This window comes from Amphibalanus amphitrite, unplaced genomic scaffold (genome assembly GCF_019059575.1).
Source record: "Amphibalanus amphitrite isolate SeventyFive unplaced genomic scaffold, NRLGWU_Aamphi_draft 000251F_arrow, whole genome shotgun sequence".
Classification (NCBI taxonomy): Eukaryota; Metazoa; Arthropoda; class Thecostraca; order Balanomorpha; family Balanidae; genus Amphibalanus; species Amphibalanus amphitrite.
In genome coordinates this window covers 576788-597744 of record NW_024881746.1, presented here as the reverse complement: position 1 = coordinate 597744, position 20957 = coordinate 576788, and the positions used below count along the sequence as shown (strand labels likewise).

The following is a 20957-nucleotide window of genomic DNA, read 5'->3' as shown; positions in this document are numbered from 1 at the left end:
CCGGCGAATAGAGTGCCGTGCACAAGTCAATTGGGGCCCAGGCTGCACGTGCGCACGTGCAGGGTGTCGCTTCCAGATCTCGAAAACGGCCGGGTCGATTGCACTCAAATTTGGCACACCACTATAGACCGACGAATAGGGTGCCGTGCACGTCAGTCCGTAGCACACCGACTCCGGTCTATGCAACTTTTGATGCTCTTTCCACTGATGCATAGGACGTCACTGCACGATGTGCCGTTTTTAAGAAAAGCTGTAAAAAATCAGGGCTCGACTGTGACTTGAACCCAACCACATTAGAGTAGCACACCGACTCCGGTCTGCACGTGCAAGGCTCATCCTCTCGTTTGGTGGCGGGCGTTTTTGCTGCGTTTACAAAGGTGCTTGCTCAAACAACCTGCGGTCCCGCGATGCGGAGCCCGGCATCGCAGATGCCGGTAACCGCAGGTTGTTTGAAAAGACAAACACTATTCGTTAGAATTGTGTTTTCTATTGAAAAACAACCGGAGCGGTCGTTCTCCGGGCTATGTTTTGCAAGTCTGGCAGCGAATTGGGGCAACTTGAGCGGGGCCTAGACGAAATGTACAATCTTCGTAAAAAGTTCAGTGTATGGGCTCCCGGGGGCGATCTACCTGATGGCACCGGTCGCTACTCGCTTAAAACCTCGTGGCACGTGGCACGTGCGATTCCATTTTCCCCATGTTAAGTCAACGGGGTTTTGGACACTTTTTGCGCGATCGCCAATGGCAGGAAAACAAGCCAAGAAAGGGGTGGTTTTCTTCCCAGCATTTTATGGCAAACACGTTCCGGTACACGCTAGTGTGCGCTGTATACCCCTCAGAATCTCGGAACGTGTCTTTGCACGAGGTCAAAGTTGGAATTTTGCTGTGTCCTATGTTAAGTCAATGGACGGCGATGCCGAGACTTTGCAGAGACATTTTTATTCGATCTTTGTACAAAATTTTAGAGATAGATTTCGCCCAAACTCTTATATCTTGTAGAGAAAGGAGCATAGTACATGCCGTTATGCTTCGTTAAGGTGGCAAAACTCATTTTTTCTTATAAAGTTCATTTGAAAATTAAATTTTTTAACATGGAAAGTCAATGGGAGCGTCTTTATTCCTCTATAAGTTTTAGCTTTAGTAAGATATATAGGTGAAAAGTTAATATAATATACAACTTTTGATGCTCTTTCCACTGATGCATAGGACGTCACTGCACGATGTGCCGTTTTTAAGAAAAGCTGTAAAAAATCAGGGCTCGACTGTGACTTGAACCCAACCACATTAGAGTATACGAACAGGTGACGGCGATACCTCCCGTGTGCGGATGCGACACTGAGTATTGCTAAATATTAGCAGTAGGCCGCCTGTGGGTTGCCTTTACAAACCTTATATCTCTGCAACCACTGGACCGATTCACTCGCGGTCTTTTGTGTGGGATAGCTTCTTCCTTTCTTACACGTAGTGTGCTGTTCTCGATGCGTATGGGTGAACCCCTAATGCACGTGCCACGTGCAAAACGAAGAGGTGTCAGTTCGGTAACAAGTCTAATAACTCTGTAGTTAGTTTGCCGATTGCGCTGATACTTGGCATGGTTGTAGGCACCTGCCGCGCAATGCATTTCCATGTGTCACGGTTGGGGTGCCGCTGCACGTGCACACGGGCAGGGTGACGCTTCCAGATCTCGAGAACGGCTGGGCCGATTGTGATCAAAGTTGGCACACCGCTAGAGGCTGGTAAGTAGGGTGCCGTGCACAAGTCAGATGGGACCCGTTATGCACGTGCGCACGTGCAGGCTGACGCTTCCAGATCTCAAGAACGGCTGGGCCGACTGTGCAGAAATTTGGTATACCGCTAAGGACTGGTTAGTAGGGTGCCGTGCACAAGTCAGTTAGTATGTATTTTCATGTGCCACGGTTGGGGTGCAGCTCCACGAGCGCACGTGTAGGGGTCGCTTCCAGATCTTGAAATTGACGGGGCCGATTGAGCTCCAATTTGGTACACCGCTAGAAACCGGCGAATAGAGTGCCGTGCACAAGTCAATTGGGGCCTAGGCTGCACGTGCGCACGTGCAGGGTGTCGCTTCCAGATCTCGAAAACGGCCGGGTCGATTGCACTCAAATTTGGCACACCGCTATAGACCGACGAATAGGGTTAACCGCAGGTTGTTTGAAAAGACAAACACTATTCGTTAGAATTGTGTTTTTCTATTGAAAAACAACCGGAGCGGTCGTTCTCCGGGCTATGTTTTGCAAGTCTGGCCGCGAATCAGTACAAGTTGAGCCTCTCCTAAACGAATCGCTCAATCTTCGTAAAAAGTTCAGTGTATGGGCTCCCGCAGGCGATCTACCTGATGGCACCGGTCGCTACTCGCTTAAAACCTCGTGGCACGTGGCACGTGCGTTTCAATTTTCGCCCATGTTAAGTCAATGAGGTTTTGGACACTTTTTGCGCGATCGCAAATGGCGGAAAAACGAGCCAAGAAGGAGGTGGTTTTCTTCCCAGCATTTTATGGCAAACACGTTTGGGTACACGTCAGTGTGCGCTGTATACCCCTCAGAATCTCGGAACGCGTCTTTGCACGAGGTCAAAGTTGGAATTTTGCTGTGTCCCATGTTAAGTCAATGGACGGCGATGTCGAGACTTTGCAGAGACATTTTCATTCGATCTTTGTACAAAATTTTAGAGATAGATTTCGCCCAAACTCTTATATCTTGTAGAGAAAGGAGCATAGTACATGCTGGTATGCTTCGTTAAGCTGGCAGAAATCGTTTTTTCTAATAAAGTTAATTTGAAATTTAAATTTTTTAACATGGAAAGTCAATGGGAGCGTCTTTGTTGCTTAATAACTTTTTACGTTGCAGATGTATCAAAGTGAAAAGTTAATAAAATATACAACTTTCGATGCTCTTTCCAACAATGTATAGAACGTCACTGTACGATGTGCCGTTTTTAAGAAAAGCTGTAAAAAAGCAGGGCTCGACTGTGACTTGAACCCAACCACATTAGAGTATACGAACAGGTGACGGGGATACCTCCCGTGTGCGGATGCGACACTGATTATTGCTAAATATTAGCAGTCGGCCGCCGTGGAAGCGCCTTGCAAAGCTTCTATCTCCACAACTGCTTGACTGATTCACTCGCGGTCTTTTGTGTGGGATAGCTCCTTCCTTTCTTACACGTAATGTGCTGTTCTCGATGCGTATGGGTGACCCCTAATGCACGTGCCACGTGCAAAACGAAGAGGTGTCAGTTCGGTAACAAGTCTAATAACTCTGTAGTTAGTTTTCCGATTGCGCTGATACTTGGCATGGTTGTAGGCACCTGCCGCGCAATGCATTTCCATGTGTCACGGTTGGGGTGCCGTTGCACGTGCGCACGGGCAGGGTGACGCTTCCAGATCTCGAGAACGGCTGGGCCGATTGTGATCAAACTTGGCACACCGCTAGAGGCTGGTAAGTAGGGTGCCGTGCACAAGTCAGATGGGACCATTTATGCACGTGCGCACGTGCAGGCTGAGGCTTCCAGATCTCAAGAACGGCTGGGCCGACTGTGCTGAAATTTGGCATACCGCTAGAGACTGGTTAGTAGGGTGCCGTGCACAAGTCAGTTAGTATGTATTTTCATGTGCTACGGTTGGTGTGCAGCTCCACGAGCGCACGTGTAGGGGTCGCTTCCAGATCTTGAAATTGACGGGGCCGATTGAGCTCCAATTTGGTACACCGCTAGAAACCGGCGAATAGAGTGCCGTGCACAAGTCAATTGGGGCCTAGTAACCGCAGGTTGTTTGAAAAGACAAACACTATTCGTTAGAATTGTGTTTTTCTATTGAAAAACAACCGGAGCGGTCGTTCTCCGGGCTATGTTTTGCAAGTCTGGCCGCGAATCGAGACATCTTGAGCGGGGCCTAGACGAAATGTACAATCTTCGTAAAAAGTTCAGTGTATGGGCTCCCGGAGGCGATCTACCTTATGGCACCGGTCGCTACTCGCTTAACCTTCGCCCCAGTGGGGGGGGGGGGCATATGTTACCACCCTGTCGCGTTTTTCGCGTGTAAATAAAAAAGCGCGGCGCTACGCGCCGCGCCGCTTGTGGTAGCTTTTTGTACATCAATTTTGGACAATGTGTGAAATTTTTGACCCCAGGTCATGTCAGGTCAGGTCACCAGGTCAAGTTAACTGACCAAGCCTAAAAAAAAGTTTGCGATCATGTCCAGCCTGCAGTGTTTGTCAGAAAGGTTTCAAACTTGGTGGATTGCATGATGTTATGGGCGCCTACAATTTGTATATCTCGGATTTTTTATATCCGTGACCTAAGGTCAGGTCAGTGGCGTGACCTTACCATTATAAGGCAATGGAGAAAAATGAAAATGCCTCTAGATCCGTGTGTACGCATAGGAACAGTCCAAATATTTCAGAATCACAATGATTTAGTCCACTCGTGATGACCAAGGTGTCATTTTTGCTGATAGCCTCTAGACAGGTCATCCGAGGTCACTTGAGGCTACAAACAGTTTTTTGCCAATAACTCGCGATTGGAAAGAGATAGAACGCTGGGGATGGTCTCATTGTGTTTGTCTTGTTGAGACGCATCGACTGATATGCAACATGACCTTTTCCGGTCAGGTCATGACCTTGACCTGAGGTCAAATTTTCAAGTTGACCTTTCAAGGTCAAATTATAGCTCATTCGACGCGTCTCGGCGAGGGGAACACGATTCTGGCAATAGAAATGCCGTGGCTCTTTGTAGTCAAAAGCTATTGTCGAAAAACACTTTTCGTAAAAACAGCTATTTTTGCAGTTTTTGCCCTCTGGAGGCTAAACTGTTGACCTGAGGTCAATATTGATATGACGTTTTCAAAAGAAGAGCTCAAAAGCTATCGTTTGCTGTTCCATGCGTTTTTCTAGCTACCATAGTTCCTGAGATAGAGGCATGTTTTCTGAAAAATATCATGACAATTGGCAAATTTTGACCTTTGATGACCTCTGGTGACCCCAATATTGCTCTAAGGTGAAAAATGACTGAAATACTTTCAAACGTACACATTGAGAGCTAGCGACTGCTTTTTACCGCGTCTTTCTATCCCTCTTAGTTTTTGAGTTAGAGGTGGGTGGTAACATATGCCCCCCCCCCCCACTAGGGCGAAGTTGGCTGAGACCGCCACTGGGGCGCGGGTTAAAACCTCGTGGCACGTGACACGTGCGATTCCATTTTCCCCATGTTAAGTCAACGGGGTTTTGGACACTTTTTGCGCCATCGGGAATGGCGGAAAAACGAGCCAAGAAAGGGGTGGTTTTCATCACAGCATTTTATGGCAAACACGTTTGGGTACACGCTAGTGTGCGCTGTATACCCCTCAGAATCTCGGAACGAGTCTTTGCACGAGGTCAAAGTTGGAATTTTGCTGTGTCCCATGTTAAGTCAATGGACGGCGATGTCGAGACTTTGCAGAGACATTTTCATTCGATCTTTGTACAAAATTTTAGAGATAGATTTCGCCCAAACTCTTATATCTTGTAGAGGAAAGAGCATAGTACTTGCTGGTATGCTTCGTTAAGGTGGCAAAACTCATTTTTTCTTTTAAAGTTAATTTGAAATTTAAAATTTTTAACATGGAAAGTCAATGGGAGCGTCTTTATTCCTCTATAACTTTTATCTTTAGTAAGATATATAGGTGAAAAGTTAATAACCGCAGGTTGTTTGAAAAGACAAACACTATTCGTTAGAATTGTGTTTTTCTATTGAAAAACAACCGGAGCGGTCGTTCTCCGGGCTATGTTTTGCAAGTCTGGCAGCGAATCGAGACATTTTGGGTGGGGCCTAAACGAATCGTTCAATCTTGGTAAAAAGTTCAGTGTATGGGCTCCCGGAGGCGATCTACCTGATGGCACCGGTCGCTACTCGCTAAAAAGTCTTTTGCGCGTGGCACGTGCGATTCCATTTTCCCCATGTTAAGTCAACGGGGTTTTGGACACTTTTTGCGCGATCGCCAATAGCGGAAAAACGAGCCAAGGAAGAGGTGGTTTTCTTTCCAGCATTTTATGGCAAACACGTTTGGGTACACGTCAGTGTGCGCTGTATACCCCTGAGAATCTCGGAACGTGTCTTTGTACGAGGTCAAAGTTGGAATTTTGCTGTGTCCCATGTTAAGTCAATGGACGGCGATGTCGAGACTTTGCAGAGACATTTTCATTCGATCTTTGTACAAAATTTTAGAGATAGATTTCGCCCAAACTCTTATATCTTGTAGAGAAAAGAGCATAGTACATGTTGGTATGCTTCGTTAAGCTGGCAGAAATCGTTTTTTCTAATAAAGTTCGTTTGAAAATGAAAATTTTTAACATGGAAAGTCAATGGGAGCGTCTTTATTCCTCTATAACTTTTAGCTTTAGTAAGATATATAGGTGAAAAGTTAATATAATATTCAACTTTTGATGCTCTTTCCACTGATGCATAGGACGTCACTGCACGATGTGCCGTTTTCAAGAAAAGTTGTAAAAAAGCAGGGCTCGACTGTGACTTGAACCCAACCACATTAGAATATACGAACAGGTGAAGGGGACACCTCCCATGTGCGGACGCGACACTGATTATTGCTGAATATTAGCAGTCGGCCGTTGTGGGGGCGCCTTTGCAAAGGTTATATCTCCACAACCGCTTGACCGCTTCACTCGCGGTCTTTTGTGTGGGATAGCTTCTTCCTTTCTCACACGTAGTGTGCTACTCTCGATGCGTATGTGTGACCCCTAATGCACGTGCCACGTGCAAAACGAAGAGGTGTCAGTTCGGTAACAAGTCTAATAACTCTGTAGTTAGTTTGCCGATTGCGCTGATACTTGGCATGGTTGTAGGTTAGGCACCTGCCGCGCAATGCATTTCCATGTGTCACGGCTGGGGTTCCGCTGCACGTGCACACGGGCAGGGTGACGCTTCCAGATCTCGAGAACGGCTGGGCCGATTGTGATCAAAGTTGGCACACCGCTAGAGGCTGGTAAGTAGGGTGCCGTGCACCAGTCAGATGGGACCCGTTATGCACGTGCGCACGTGCAGGCTGACGCTTCCAAATCTCAAGAACGGCTGGGCCGACTGTGCTCAAATTTGGTATACCGCTAGAGACTGGTTAGTAGGGTGCCGTGCACAAGTCAGTTAGTATGTATTTTCATGTGCCACGGTTGGGGTGCAGCTCCACGAGCGCACGTGTAGGGGTCGCTTCCAGATCTTGAAATTGACGGGGCCGATTGAGCTCCAATTTGGTACACCGCTTAACCGCAGGTTGTTTGAAAAGACAAACACTATTCGTTAGAATTGTGTTTTTCTATTGAAAAACAACCGGAGCGGTCGTTCTCCGGGCTATGTTTTGCAAGTCTGGCCGCGAATCGAGACATTTTGGGTGGGGCCTAAACGAATCGTTCAATCTTGGTAAAAAGTTCAGTGTATGGGCTCCCGGAGGCGATCTACCTGATGGCACCGGTCGCTACTCGCTAAGAAGTCTTTTGCGCGTGGCACGTGCGATTCCATTTTCCCCATGTTAAGTGAACGGGGTTTTGGACACTTTTTGCGCGATCGCCAATAGCGGGAAAACGAGCCAAGGAAGAGGTGGTTTTCTTCCCAGCATTTTATGGCAAACACGTTTGGGTACACGCCAGTGTGCGCTGTATACCTCTCAGAATCTCGGAACGTGTCTTTGCACGAGGTCAAAGTTGGAATTTTGCTGTGTCCCATGTTAAGTCAATGGACGGCGATGCCGAGACTTTGCAGAGACATTTTCATTCGATCTTTGTACAAAATTTTAGAGATAGATTTCGCCCAAACTCTTATATCTTGTAGAGGAAAGAGCATAGTACTTGCTGGTATGCTTCGTTAAGGTGGCAAAACTCATTTTTTCTTTTCAAGTTAATTTGAAATTTAAATTTTTTTAACATGGAAAGTCAATGGGAGCGTCTTTATTCCTCTATAACTTTTAGCTTTAGTAAGATATATATGTGAAAAGTTAATATAATATACAACTTTTGATGCTCTTTCCACTGATGCATAGGACGTCACTGCACGATGTGCCGTTTTTAAGAAAAGCTGTAAAAAATCAGGGCTCGACTGTGACTTGAACCCAACCACATTAGAGTATACGAACAGGTGACGGCGATACCTCCCGTGTGCGGATGCGACACTGATTATTGCTAAATATTAGCAGTAGGCCGCCTGTGGGGTGCCTTTACAACCCTTATATCTCTGCAACCACTGGAGCGATTCACTCGCGGTCTTTTGTGTGGGATAGCTTCTTCCTTTCTTACACGTAGTGTGCTGTTCTCGATGCGTATGGGTGACCCCTAATGCACGTGCCACGTGCAAAACGAAGAGGTGTCAGTTCGGTAACAAGTCTAATAACTCTGTAGTTAGTTTGCCGATTGCGCTGATACTTGGCATGGTTGTAGGCACTTGCCACGCAATGCATTTCCATGTGTCACGGTTGGGGTGCCGCTGCACGTGCGCACGGGCAGGGTGACGCTTCCAGATCTCGAGAACGGCTGGGCCGATTGTGATCAAAGCTGGCACACCGTTAGGGATTGGCGAGTAGGGTGCCGTGCACAACTCAGATGGGACCCATTTGGCACGTGCGCACGTGCAGGCTGACGCTTCCAGATCTCGAGAACGGCCGGGCCGACTGTGCTCAAATTTGGCATACCGCTAGAGACTGGTTAGTAGGGTGCCGTGCACAAGTCAGTTAGTATGTATTTCCATGTGCCACGGTTGGGGTGCAGCTGCACGTGCGCACGTGCAGGGTGTCGCTTCCAGATCTCAAAAACGGCTGGGCGGATTCAGTTTAAATTTGGTACATCGCTAGAAACCGGCCAATAGAGTGCCGTGCACAAGTCAATTGGGGTCTCAAAAACGGCTGGGCGGATTCAGTTTAAATTTGGTACATCGCTAGAAACCGGCCAATAGAGTGCCGTGCACAAGTCAATTGGGGCCCAGGCTGCACGTGCGCACGTGCAGGGTGTCGCTTCCAGATCTCGAAAACGGCCGGTTCGATTGCATTCAAATTTGTCACACCGCTATAGACCGGCGAATAGGGTGCCGTGCACGTCAGTCCGTAGCACACCGACTCCGGTCTGCAAGTGCAAGGTTCATCCTCTCGTTTGGCGGCGGGCGTTTTTGCTGCGTTTACAAAGGTGCTTGCTCAAACAACCTGCGGTCCCGCGATGCGGAGCCCGGCATCGCAGATGCCGTAACCGCAGGTTGTTTGAAAAGACAAACACTATTCGTTAGAATTGTGTTTTTCTATGGAAAAACAACCGGAGCGGTCGTTCTCCGGGCTATGTTTTGCAAGTCTGGCAGCGAATCGAGACATCTTGACCGGGGCCTAGACGAATCGTTCAATCTTCGTAAAAAGTTCAGTGTATGGGCTCCCGCAGGCGATCTACCTGATGGCACCGGTCGCTACTCGCTAAAAAGTCTTTTGCGCGTGGCACGTGCGATTCCATTTTCCCCATGTTAAGTCAACGGGGTTTTGGACACTTTTTGCGCGATCGCCAATAGCGGGAAAACGAGCCAAGGAAGAGGTGGTTTTCTTCCCAGCATTTTATGGCAAACACGTTTGGGTACACGCTAGTGTGCGCTGTATACCCCTCAGAATCTCGGAACGTGTCTTTGCACGAGGTCAAAGTCGGAATTTTGCTGTGTCCCATGTTAAGTCAATGGACGGCGATGCCGAGACTTTGCAGAGACATTTTCATTCGTTCATTGTACAAAATTTTAGAGATAGAATTCGCCCAAACTCTTATATCTTGTAGAGAAAGGAGCATAGTACATGCCGTTATGCTTCGTTAAGCTGGCAAAACTCATTTTTTCTTTTAAAGTTAATTTGAAATTTAAAATTTTTAACATGGAAAGTCAATGGGAGCGTCTTTGTTGCTTAATAACTTTTTACGTTGCAGATGTATCAAAGTGAAAAGTTAATAAAATATACAACTTTCGATGCTCTTTCCAACAATGTATAGAACGTCACTGCACGATGTGCCGTTTTAAAGAAAAGCTGTAAAAAAGCAGGACTCGACTGTGACTTGAACCCAACCACATTAGAGGATACGAACAGGTGACGGCGATACCTCCCATGTGCGGATGCGACACTGATTATTGCTAAATATTAGCAGTAGGCCGCCTGTGGGGTGCCTTTACAAACCTTATATCTCTGCAACCACTGGACCGATTCACTCGCGGTCTTTTGTGTGGGATAGTTTCTTCCTTTCCCAAACGTAGTGTGCTACTCTCGATGCGTATGGGTGACCCCTAATGCACGTGCCACGTGCAAAACGAAGAGGTGTCAGTTCGGTAACAAGTCTAATAACTCTGTAGTTAGTTTGCCGATTGCGCTGATACTTGGCATGGTTGTAGGCACTTGCCACGCAATGCATTTCCATGTGTCACGGATGGGGTGCAGCTGCACGTGCGCACGGGCAGGGTGACGCTTCCAGATCTCGAGAACGGCCGGGCCGATTGTGATCAAAGTTGGCACACCGCTAGAGGCTGGTAAGTAGGGTGCCGTGCACAAGTCAGATGGGACCCGTTATGCACGTGCGCACGTGCAGGCTGACGCTTCCAGATCTCAAGAACGGCTGGGCCGACTGTGCTCAAATTTGGTATACCGCTAGAGACTGGTTAGTAGGGTGCCGTGCACAAGTCAGTATGTATTTTCATGTGCCACGGTTCGGGTGCAGCTCCACGAGCGCACGTGTAGGGGTCGCTTCCAGATCTTGAAATTGACGGGGCCGATTGAGCTCCAATTTGGTACACCGCTAGAAACCGGCGAATAGAGTGCCGTGCACAAGTCAATTGGGGCCCAGGCTGCACGTGCGCACGTGCAGGGTGTCGCTTCCAGATCTCGAAAACGGCCGGGTCGATTGCACTCAAATTTGGCACACCACTATAGACCGACGAATAGGGTGCCGTGCACGTCAGTCCGTAGCACACCGACTCCGGTCTATGCAACTTTTGATGCTCTTTCCACTGATGCATAGGACGTCACTGCACGATGTGCCGTTTTTAAGAAAAGCTGTAAAAAATCAGGGCTCGACTGTGACTTGAACCCAACCACATTAGAGTAGCACACCGACTCCGGTCTGCACGTGCAAGGCTCATCCTCTCGTTTGGTGGCGGGCGTTTTTGCTGCGTTTACAAAGGTGCTTGCTCAAACAACCTGCGGTCCCGCGATGCGGAGCCCGGCATCGCAGATGCCGGTAACCGCAGGTTGTTTGAAAAGACAAACACTATTCGTTAGAATTGTGTTTTTCTATTGAAAAACAACCGGAGCGGTCGTTCTCCGGGCTATGTTTTGCAAGTCTGGTAACCGCAGGTTGTTTGAAAAGACAAACACTATTCGTTAGAATTGTGTTTTTCTATTGAAAAACAACCGGAGCGGTCGTTCTCCGGGCTATGTTTTGCAAGTCTGGCAGCGAATCGAGACATTTTGGGTGGGGCCTAAACGAATCGTTCAATCTTGGTAAAAAGTTCAGTGTATGAGCTCCCGGAGGCGATCTACCTGATGGCACCGGTCGCTACTCGCTAAAAAGTCTTTTGCGCGTGGCACGTGCGATTCCATTTTTCCCATGTTAAGTCAACGGGGTTTTGGACACTTTTTGCGCGATCGCCAATGGCGGAAAAACGAGCCAAGGAAGAGGTGGTTTTCTTTCCAGCATTTTATGGCAAACACGTTTGGGTACACGCCAGTGTGCGCTGTATACCCCTCAGAATCTCGGAACGTGTCTTTGCACGAGGTCAAAGTTGGAATTTTGCTGTGTCCCATGTTAAGTCAATGGACGGCGATGTCGAGACTTTGCAGAGACATTTTCATTCGATCTTGGTACAAAATTTTAGAGATAGAATTCGCCCAAACTCTTATATCTTGTAGAGAAAGGAGCAAACTACATGCTGGTATGCTTCGTTAAGCTGGCAGAAATCGTTTTTTCTAAAAAAGTTCGTTTGAAAATTAAAATTTTTAACATGGAAAGTCAATGGGAGCGTCTTTATTCCTCTATAACTTTTATCGTTAGTAATATATATAGGTGAAAAGTTGATATAGTATACGACTTTCGATGCTCTTTCCAACAATGTATAGAACGTCACTGCACGATGTGCCGTTTTTAAGAAAAGCTGTAAAAAATCAGGGCTCGACTGTGACTTGAACCCAACCACATTAGAGTATACGAACAGGTGACGGCGATACCTCCCGTGTGCGGATGCGACACTGATTATTGCTAAATATTAGCAGTAGGCCGCCTGTGGGGTGCCTTTACAAACCTTATATCTCTGCAACCACTGGACCGATTCACTCGCGGTCTTTTGTGTGGGATAGCTTCTTCCTTTCTTACACGTAGTGTGCTGTTCTCGATGCGGATGGGTGACCCCTAATGCACGTGCCACGTGCAAAACGAAGAGGTGTCAGTTCGGTAACAAGTCTAATAACTCTGTAGTTAGTTTGCCGATTGCGCTGATACTTGGCATGGTTGTAGGCACCTGCCGCGCAATGCATTTCCATGTGTCACGGTTGGGGTGCCGCTGCACGTGCACACGGGCAGGGTGACGCTTCCAGATCTCGAGAACGGCTGGGCCGATTGTGATCAAAGTTGGCACACCGCTAGAGGCTGGTAAGTAGGGTGCCGTGCACAAGTCAGATGGGACCCGTTATGCACGTGCGCACGTGCAGGCTAACGCTTCCAGATCTCAAGAACGGCTGGGCCGACTGTGCTCAAATTTGGTATACCGCTAGAGACTGGTTAGTAGGGTGCCGTGCACAAGTCAGTTAGTATGTATTTTCATGTGCCACGGTTGGGGTGCAGCTCCACGAGCGCACGTGTAGGGGTCGCTTCCAGATCTTGAAATTGACGGGGCCGATTGAGCTCCAATTTGGTACACCGCTATATTCACCAGGGCCCAATCTTAACCGCAGGTTGTTTGAAAAGACAAACACTATTCGTTAGAATTGTGTTTTTCTATTGAAAAACAACCGTTGGGGTGCAGCTCCACGAGCGCACGTGTAGGGGTCGCTTCCAGATCTTGAAATTGACGGGGCCGATTGAGCTCCAATTTGGTACACCACTACAAACCGGCGAATAGAGTGCCGTGCACAAGTCAATTGGGGCCTAGGCTGCACGTGCGCACGTGCAGGGTGTCGCTTCCAGATCTCGAAAACGGCCGGGTCGATTGCACTCAAATTTGGCACACCGCTATAGACCGACGAATAGGGTGCCGTGCACGTCAGTCCGTAGCACACCGACTCCGGTCTGCACGTGCAAGGCTCATCCTCTCGTTTGGTGGCGGGCGTTTTTGCTGCGTTTACAAAGGTGCTTGCTCAAACAACCTGCGGTCCCGCGATGCGGAGCCCGGCATCGCAGATGCCGGTAACCGAAGGTTTGTTGTCAATAACCGCAGGTTGTTTGAAAAGACAAACACTATTCGTTAGAATTGTGTTTTTCTATTGAAAAACAACCGGAGCGGTCCTTCTCCGGGCTATGTTTTGCAAGTCTGGCAGCGAATCGAGACATTTTGGGTGGGGCCTAAACGTGCATTGCGATTTTCGTAAAAAGTTCAGTGTATGGGCTCTCGGGGGCGATCTACCTGATGGCACCGGTCGCTACTCGCTTAAAACCTCGTGGCACGTGGCACGTGCGATTCCATTTTTCCCATAGTAAGTCAATGGGGGTTTGGGACACTTTTTGCGCAATCGCGAATAGCGGGAAAACGAGCCAAGGAAGAGGTGGTTTTCTTCCCAGCATTTTATGGCAAACACGTTTGGGTACACGCTAGTGTGCGCCGTATACCCCTCAAAACTTCGTAACGTGTCTTTGCACGAGGTCAAAGTTGAACTTTTTTCGCTCCCCATGTTAAGTCAATGGGCGTTTTTGCAGAGACATTTTCATTCGCTCATTGTACAAAATTATATGATACGATTTTGCTTTAACTTTCAGGACTTGTTGAGAAAAGACCATAGAACATGTTGTTATGCTTCTTTAAGCTGTGCAAATTCGTTTGTTGTCTTTAGGCTTCTTTAAAAATGAAAAATTTTAACATGGAAAGTCAATGGGAGCGTCTTTGGTGCTTAATAACTTTGTACCTTGAAGACATATTCAAGTGAAAAGTTTATAGGTTATACAACTTTTGATGCTCTTTCCAATGATATACAGAGCGTTATTGCACGTTGTGCCGTTTTTGAGAAATTTAGTAAAAAAGCACGACATTACCGAGATTTGAGCTCAGACCTATATCGTTACGGTGTCAGGCGGACACGAGGACAGGTGGCGCCGCCGCCGCCCGCATAGCGGCGGGAATGTGAACTAACCTGTTTACCGTCTATGATATGGTACCATCGGGGGACCGGCCGCCGTCGGCACGATTTCGGGACTTTGCATCGCAATAAAAGGCTTATTTACAATTGAAAATGGACTAGCGAGAGTCGTTATGGAAGCAGAATTTGATGCTCTACAAAACTAGGCTATTTTCATTGTGATGGCATCACAGACTACACCGCTAACCCCAATAAAGCAGATTTATGTCGCGTCATCGATGATTACATATAATGTTTCTTTGATATATACGTAGTCGGGTCTTTCAGCTGCGTCCCTCCCCTCCCTCGCCGCGCCGGCGGGTCGGCCATCCGCGGCTTGCCGCCCGCCGGCTGCTGGCCGGTCAGCTGGCCGGTCAGCTGGTCGCCCGCGGCTGTCGGTGCAGTGCGGGATGCCTACTTGCGGGGGGCCGTCGTGGCGGCGGCCCGGGTGGACTGGGCGAGCAGTGAGTTGGGGAGCGCTGCGCTGTCGGGTCGGTGCTCTAGTTTGTATTGCGTTCGCATGATACGGCTTGAGCCAATACAGAGTGAACTGATTGAGCTGAGCAAGTCTTTATATGCATTGAAAAGTAAAGCACTTTTTACTGCATCTACGGTGAGATGCTAGATAAAATTTATGGTCGGTCTACCTAATGGTACCCATTACTTAACAATTAAGTGAATCTATTTGCGTTTTTTTTGCGGTGTTTGCGTTTTGCGGCGGACGGGCGTTTTTGCGGCTTTTTTGCGTTTTTTCTGCGGTTTTGAGCCTGCGGGCGATTGTTTTTTTTTTTGCGGCTTTTGCGTTGCGTTTTGAGCGTGCGTTTTGCGAGTTTTGCGGTTTTGCGTTTTGCGGCGGGCGGTACAGAGGTGCTTGCTCAAACAACCTGCGGTCCCGCGATGCGGAGCCCGGCATCGCAGATGCCGCGTAGTTAAAACACTATTCTTTAACCGCAGGTTGTTTGAAAAGACAAACACTATTCGTTAGAATTGTGTTTTTCTATTGAAAAACAACCGGAGCGGTCCGTCTCCGGGCTATGTTTTGCAAGTCTGGCCGCGAATCGAGACATCTTGAGCGGGGCCTAGACGAAATGTACAATCTTCGTAAAAAGTTCAGTGTATGGGCTCCCGCAGGCGATCTACCTGATGGCATCTGTCGCTACTCGCTAAAAAGTCTTTTGCGCGTGGCACGTGCGATTCCATTTTCCCCATGTTAAGTGAACGGGGTTTTGGACACTTTTTGCGCGATCGCCAATAGCGGAAAAACGAGCCAAGGAAGAGGTGGTTTTCTTCCCAGCATTTTATGGCAAACACGTTTGGGTACACGTCAGTGTGCGCTGTATACCCCTCAGAATCTCGGAACGTGTTTTTGCATGAGGTCAAAGTTGGAATTTTGCTGTGTCCCATGTTAAGTCAATGGACGGCGATGTCGAGACTTTGCAGAGACATTTTCATTCGATCTTTGTACAAAATTTTAGAGATAGATTTCGCCCAAACTCTTATATCTTGTAGAGAAAAGAGCATAGTACATGCCGTTATGCTTCGTTAAGCTGGCAGAAATCGTTTTTTCTAATAAAGTTCGTTTGAAAATGAAAATTTTTAACATGGCAAGTCAATGGATGCGTCTTCATTCCTCTATAACTTTTATCGTTAGTAATATATATAGGTGAAAAGTTAATATAATATACAACTTTTGATGCTCTTTCCATTGATGTATAGAACGTCACTGCACGGTGTGCCGTTTTCAAGAAAAGTTGTAAAAAAGCAGGGCTCGACTGTGACTTGAACCCAACCACATTAGAGTATACGAACAGGTGACGGCGATACCTCCCATGTGCGGACGCGACACTGATTATTGCTGAATATTATCAGTAGGCCGCCTGTGGGGTGCCTTTACAAACCTTATATCTCTGCAACCACTGGACCGATTCACCCGCGGTCTTTTCTGTGGGATAGTTTCTTCCTTTCCCAAACGTAGTGTGCTACTCTCGATGCGTATGGGTGACCCCTAATGCACGTGCCACGTGCAAAACGAAGAGGTGTCAGTTCGGTAGCAAGTGTAATAACTCTGTAGTTATTTTGCCGATTGCGCTGATCCTTGGCATGGATGTAGGCACCCGCCCCGCAATGCATTTCCATGTGTCACGGTTGGGGTGCCGCTGCACGTGCGCACGGGCAGGGTGACGCTTCCAGATCTCGAGAACGGCTGGGCCGATTGTGATCAAAGTTGGCACACCGTTAGGGCTCGGCGAGTAGGGTGCCGTGCACAAGTCAGATGGGACACAGTTTGCACGTGCGCACGTGCAGGCTGTCGCTTCCATATCTCAAGAACGGCTGGGCCGACTGTGCTCAAATTTGGCATACCACTAGAGACTGGTTAGTAGGGTGCCGTGCACAAGTCAGTTAGTATGTATTTTCATGTGCCACGGTTGGGGTGCAGCTCCACGAGCGCACGTGTAGGGGTCGCTTCCAGATCTTGAAATTGACGGGGCCGATTGAGCTCCAATTTGGTACAACGCTAGAAACCGGCGAATTGAGTGCCGTGCACAAGTCAATTGGGGCCTAGGCTGCACGTGCGCACGTGCAGGGTGTCGCTTCCAGATCTCGAAAACGGCCTGGTCGATTGCACTCAAATTTGGCACACCGCTATAGACCGACGAATAGGGTGCCGTGCACGTCAGTCCGTAGCACACCGACTCCGGTCTGCACGTGCAAAGCTCATCCTCTCGTTTGGTGGCGGGCGTTTTTGCTGCGTTTACAAAGGTGCTTGCTCAATCAACCTGCGGTCCCGCGATGCGGAGCCCGGCATCGCAGATGCCGGTAACCGCAGGTTGTTTGAAAAGACAAACACTATTCGTTAGAATTGTGTTTTTCTATTGAAAAACAACCGGAGCGGTCGTTCTCCGGGCTATGTTTTGCAAGTCTGGCCGCGAATCAGTACAACTTGGGTGGGGCCTAGACGAAATGTACAATCTTCGTAAAAATTTCAGTGTATGGGCTCCCGCAGGCGATCTACCTGATGGCACTGGTCGCTACTCGCTTAAAACCTCGTGGCACGTGGCACGTGCGATTCCATTTTCCCCATGTTAAGTCAACGGGGTTTTGGACACTTTTTGCGCGATCGCGAATGGCGGAAAAACGAGCCAAGGAAGAGGTGGTTTTCTTCACAGCATTTTATGGCAAACACGTTTGGGTACACGCCAGTGTGCGCTGTTTACCCTTCAGAATCTCGGAACGTGTCTTTGCACGAGGTCAAAGTTGGAATTTTGCTGTGTGCCATGTTAAGTCAATGGACGGCGATGCCGAGCCTTTGCAGAGACATTTTCATTCGATCTTTGTACAAAATTTTAGAGATAGATTTCGCCCAAACTCTTATATCTTGTAGAGGAAAGAGCATAGTACATGCCGTTATGCTTCGTTAAGCTGGCAAAACTCATTTTTTCTTAAAAAGTTCATTTGAAAATTAAAATTGTTAACATGGAAAGTCAATGGGAGCGTCTTTATTCCTCTATAACTTTTATCTTTAGTAAGATATATAGGTGAAAAGTTAATATAATATACAACTTTCGATGCTCTTTCCAACAATGTATAGAACGTCACTGCACGGTGTGCCGTTTTCAAGAAAAGTTGTAAAAAAGCAGGGCTCGACTGTGACTTGAACCCAACCACATTAGAGTATACGAACAGGTGAAGGGGACACCTCCCATGTGCGGACGCGACACTGATTATTGCTGAATATTAGCAGTCGGCTGTTGTGGGGGCGCCTTTGCAAAGGTTATATCTCCACAACCGCTTGACTGATTCACTCGCGGTCTTTTGTGTGGGATAGCTTCTTCCTTTCTTACACGTAATGTGCTGTTCTCGATGCGTATGGGTGACCCCTAATGCACGTGCCACGTGCAAAACGAAGAGGTGTCAGATCGGTAACAAGTCTAATAACTCTGTAGTTAGTTTGCCGATTGCGCTGATACTTGGCATGGTTGTAGGCACCTGCCGCGCAATGCATTTCCATGTGTCACGGTTGGGGTGCCGCTGCACGTGCGCACGGGCAGGGTGACGCTTCCAGATCTCGAGAACAGCTGGGCCGATTGTGATCAAACTTGGCACACCGCTAGAGGCTGGTAAGTAGGGTGCCGTGCACAAGTCAGATGGGACCCGTTATGCACGTGCGCACGTGCAGGCTGACGCTTCCAGATCTCAAGAACGGCTGGGCCGACTGTGCTCAAATTTGGCATACCGCTAGAGACTGGTTAGTAGGGTGCCGTGCACAAGTCAGTTAGTATGTATTTTCATGTGCCACGGTTGGGGTGCAGCTGCACGAGCGCATGTGTAGGGGCCGCTTCCAGATCTTGAAATTGACGGGGCCGATTGAGCTCCAATTTGGTACACCGCTAGAAACCGGCGAATAGAGTGCCGTGCACAAGTCAATTGGGGCCTAGGCTGCACGTGCGCACGTGCAGGGTGTCGCTTCCAGATCTCGAAAACGGCCAGGTCGATTGCACTCAAATTTGGCACACCGCTATAGACCGACGAATAGGGTGCCGTGCACGTCAGTCCGTAGCACACCGACTCCGGTCTGCACGTGCAAGGCTCATCCTCTCGTTTGGTGGCGGGCGTTTTTGCTGCGTTTACAAAGGTGCTTGCTCAAACAACCTGCGGTCCCGCGATGCGGAGCCCGGCATCGCAGATGCCTAGAATTGTGTTTTTCTATTGAAAAACAAATCTGAGTTCCCTGACAATTTGGCAAAAGCTGCCTGAGATCAGTACAACTTGATGCTCTTGAAAACGGCTACTCCAAAAATTCTGATTTTTTCAGGATTTCTAGTGGGCCAGGTGAACTACGTTCTGGTATGGGTCTCCCCTCCGCGGACCATCTGGTGCACGTGCCACGTGACTTTGAAAATTCCCGTGTTAAGCCAATGGGCAAAATGAAAAAATGCATTCCACGGCAGATTGCTCGAAAACGATCCAAACGACCCCCCATTTTCTTCCATGCAGATCAACCACCATTCGGTGCACTACCTATGGGTATGTCGCAAAGTGGCCGGAAAAGTCCAGAACCACGTGCCACGTGCCGTTGAAAATGACCCTGCACACCGGAAATTTGGACTTTTGGTCATTTCGGCGCACCCATGATGCATACTATGGCGTGGGTGACCAAACAATGGGTGTCATCCGGTCGGCAACTGTTTAAGGTGTCGTCCAGTGGGCCAAAGTGGTAGCTTCAAACTTTTGGGATCCACCATTCTGGGGATTCTTTTTGACAATATACTTTCGTTTCTTGGCGCAATGTTCATTCCACCCAGCCGGTCGTCAATGCGTTAGCCGTTAGGTGACCCAAATGACGATTGACCTGAAGGAAGTTGGGGGCGAGGAACACGCACGTGCCATCCGTTTTTTAATCGGGCGCTTTCATCTTGGAGATTTTTGCAGATATCTTTTTGATTTGTGAAAATGACCAGCCTAGCGGTATGCCAGTCGTTGATAAATTATTATCTTGCTGCGGCCGGGCGCTTATTTGCGGTGTTTGCGTTGGACGCCATTTAATTGCGTCCCAGAAAAGCTATTTCCGGCACCTAAAAGCTGACTCGCCCCAAAATTGGTCCTCAGCACCTATTTGGTGGATACCAGCACCAATCATGGAAAATGACCTTAATTAGCTGTTTCTGGCACCTATTCATTGGTACGCCTTACTCTTTTTTCTGAATCTGGCACCTAAATGCTGAGCGTAGCACCAATCTAGTAGAAAAATGAACTACTGGCTGGTAGAATCATGTTGTTCTGGTATAATGACCCCTGGAGTCTAGCCTAAAGGTTGCCAGTGCAGCTACAGCCCCGTAGTGATCTCAGCATTGTATATGACGTTTAAGTAAGCAAATAATATTGATTTGTTTGAAAAAAACAATGTCATTTAAATGTTTAAAAGTATTTATTTGTAATGCTTCAAGAGAAACATTTTTGTGAGTAATTGTCTCGATTTTGACTATTAAAACGGGTATTGTATTTTTTGACGTCATCAAATAGCTCCAAAAAAGAAATGTAATGTTTTCATTCCGTTCAAGGCCGCTGAAGAAACGCGGGATCTTGCGTGGGACATTGTCCGTTGTTTGCCGCGCAGAGTTGTGCCGTGGTTGTCCCTTTTTCATCTGTTTCTTACTTATGTCATATGTGTGCATGAAGCTTTGATTTTGTTTTTGGTTATTGTGTGGCCGGTCAGTCAAACGCCCCTGTAGAAACCGGATGCTGCGTTTGATCGAGATGGAGTCAGACGATGATTGCAGAAAGCTAATAATATTGAAAAGAGGGCCGGTTGCGTGGCATGTCTGTTCAGAGTTGACATTTTGCTTTACTCCAGTTTATGACCTGAGAGCCTGGCTGGAAGTGACGGATCCAAACTTTTCATGTTAAAATGGCTGAGGGTGCAATAATCACTAGTCTCTACATAGCGGGCTGGTATAGGAGCGTCTTGCTATGCTGCACCATAGCTGGCTAGTGATTCTCTTTTGGCTAGAAATGGCATTAATCATTATCTCCACTGGCGAAAATGGCACTTGACATCACCGAATGCAACGTTCATGTTGTTAAGATACATAAAATCAGGAAGATTACGCGAATTAGGTAGGCAAACGTGGAATAAAATAGGTGCT

At 47.9% G+C, this 20957-nt stretch overlaps 1 protein-coding gene across 1 annotated transcript in view; it reads right to left on the bottom strand.

The window, feature by feature from the left end:
• Positions 1-20957, bottom strand: part of LOC122386436 — an 87064-nt gene that overhangs the window by 54915 nt on the left and 11192 nt on the right. The gene's annotated exons all lie outside the window — the stretch shown is intronic.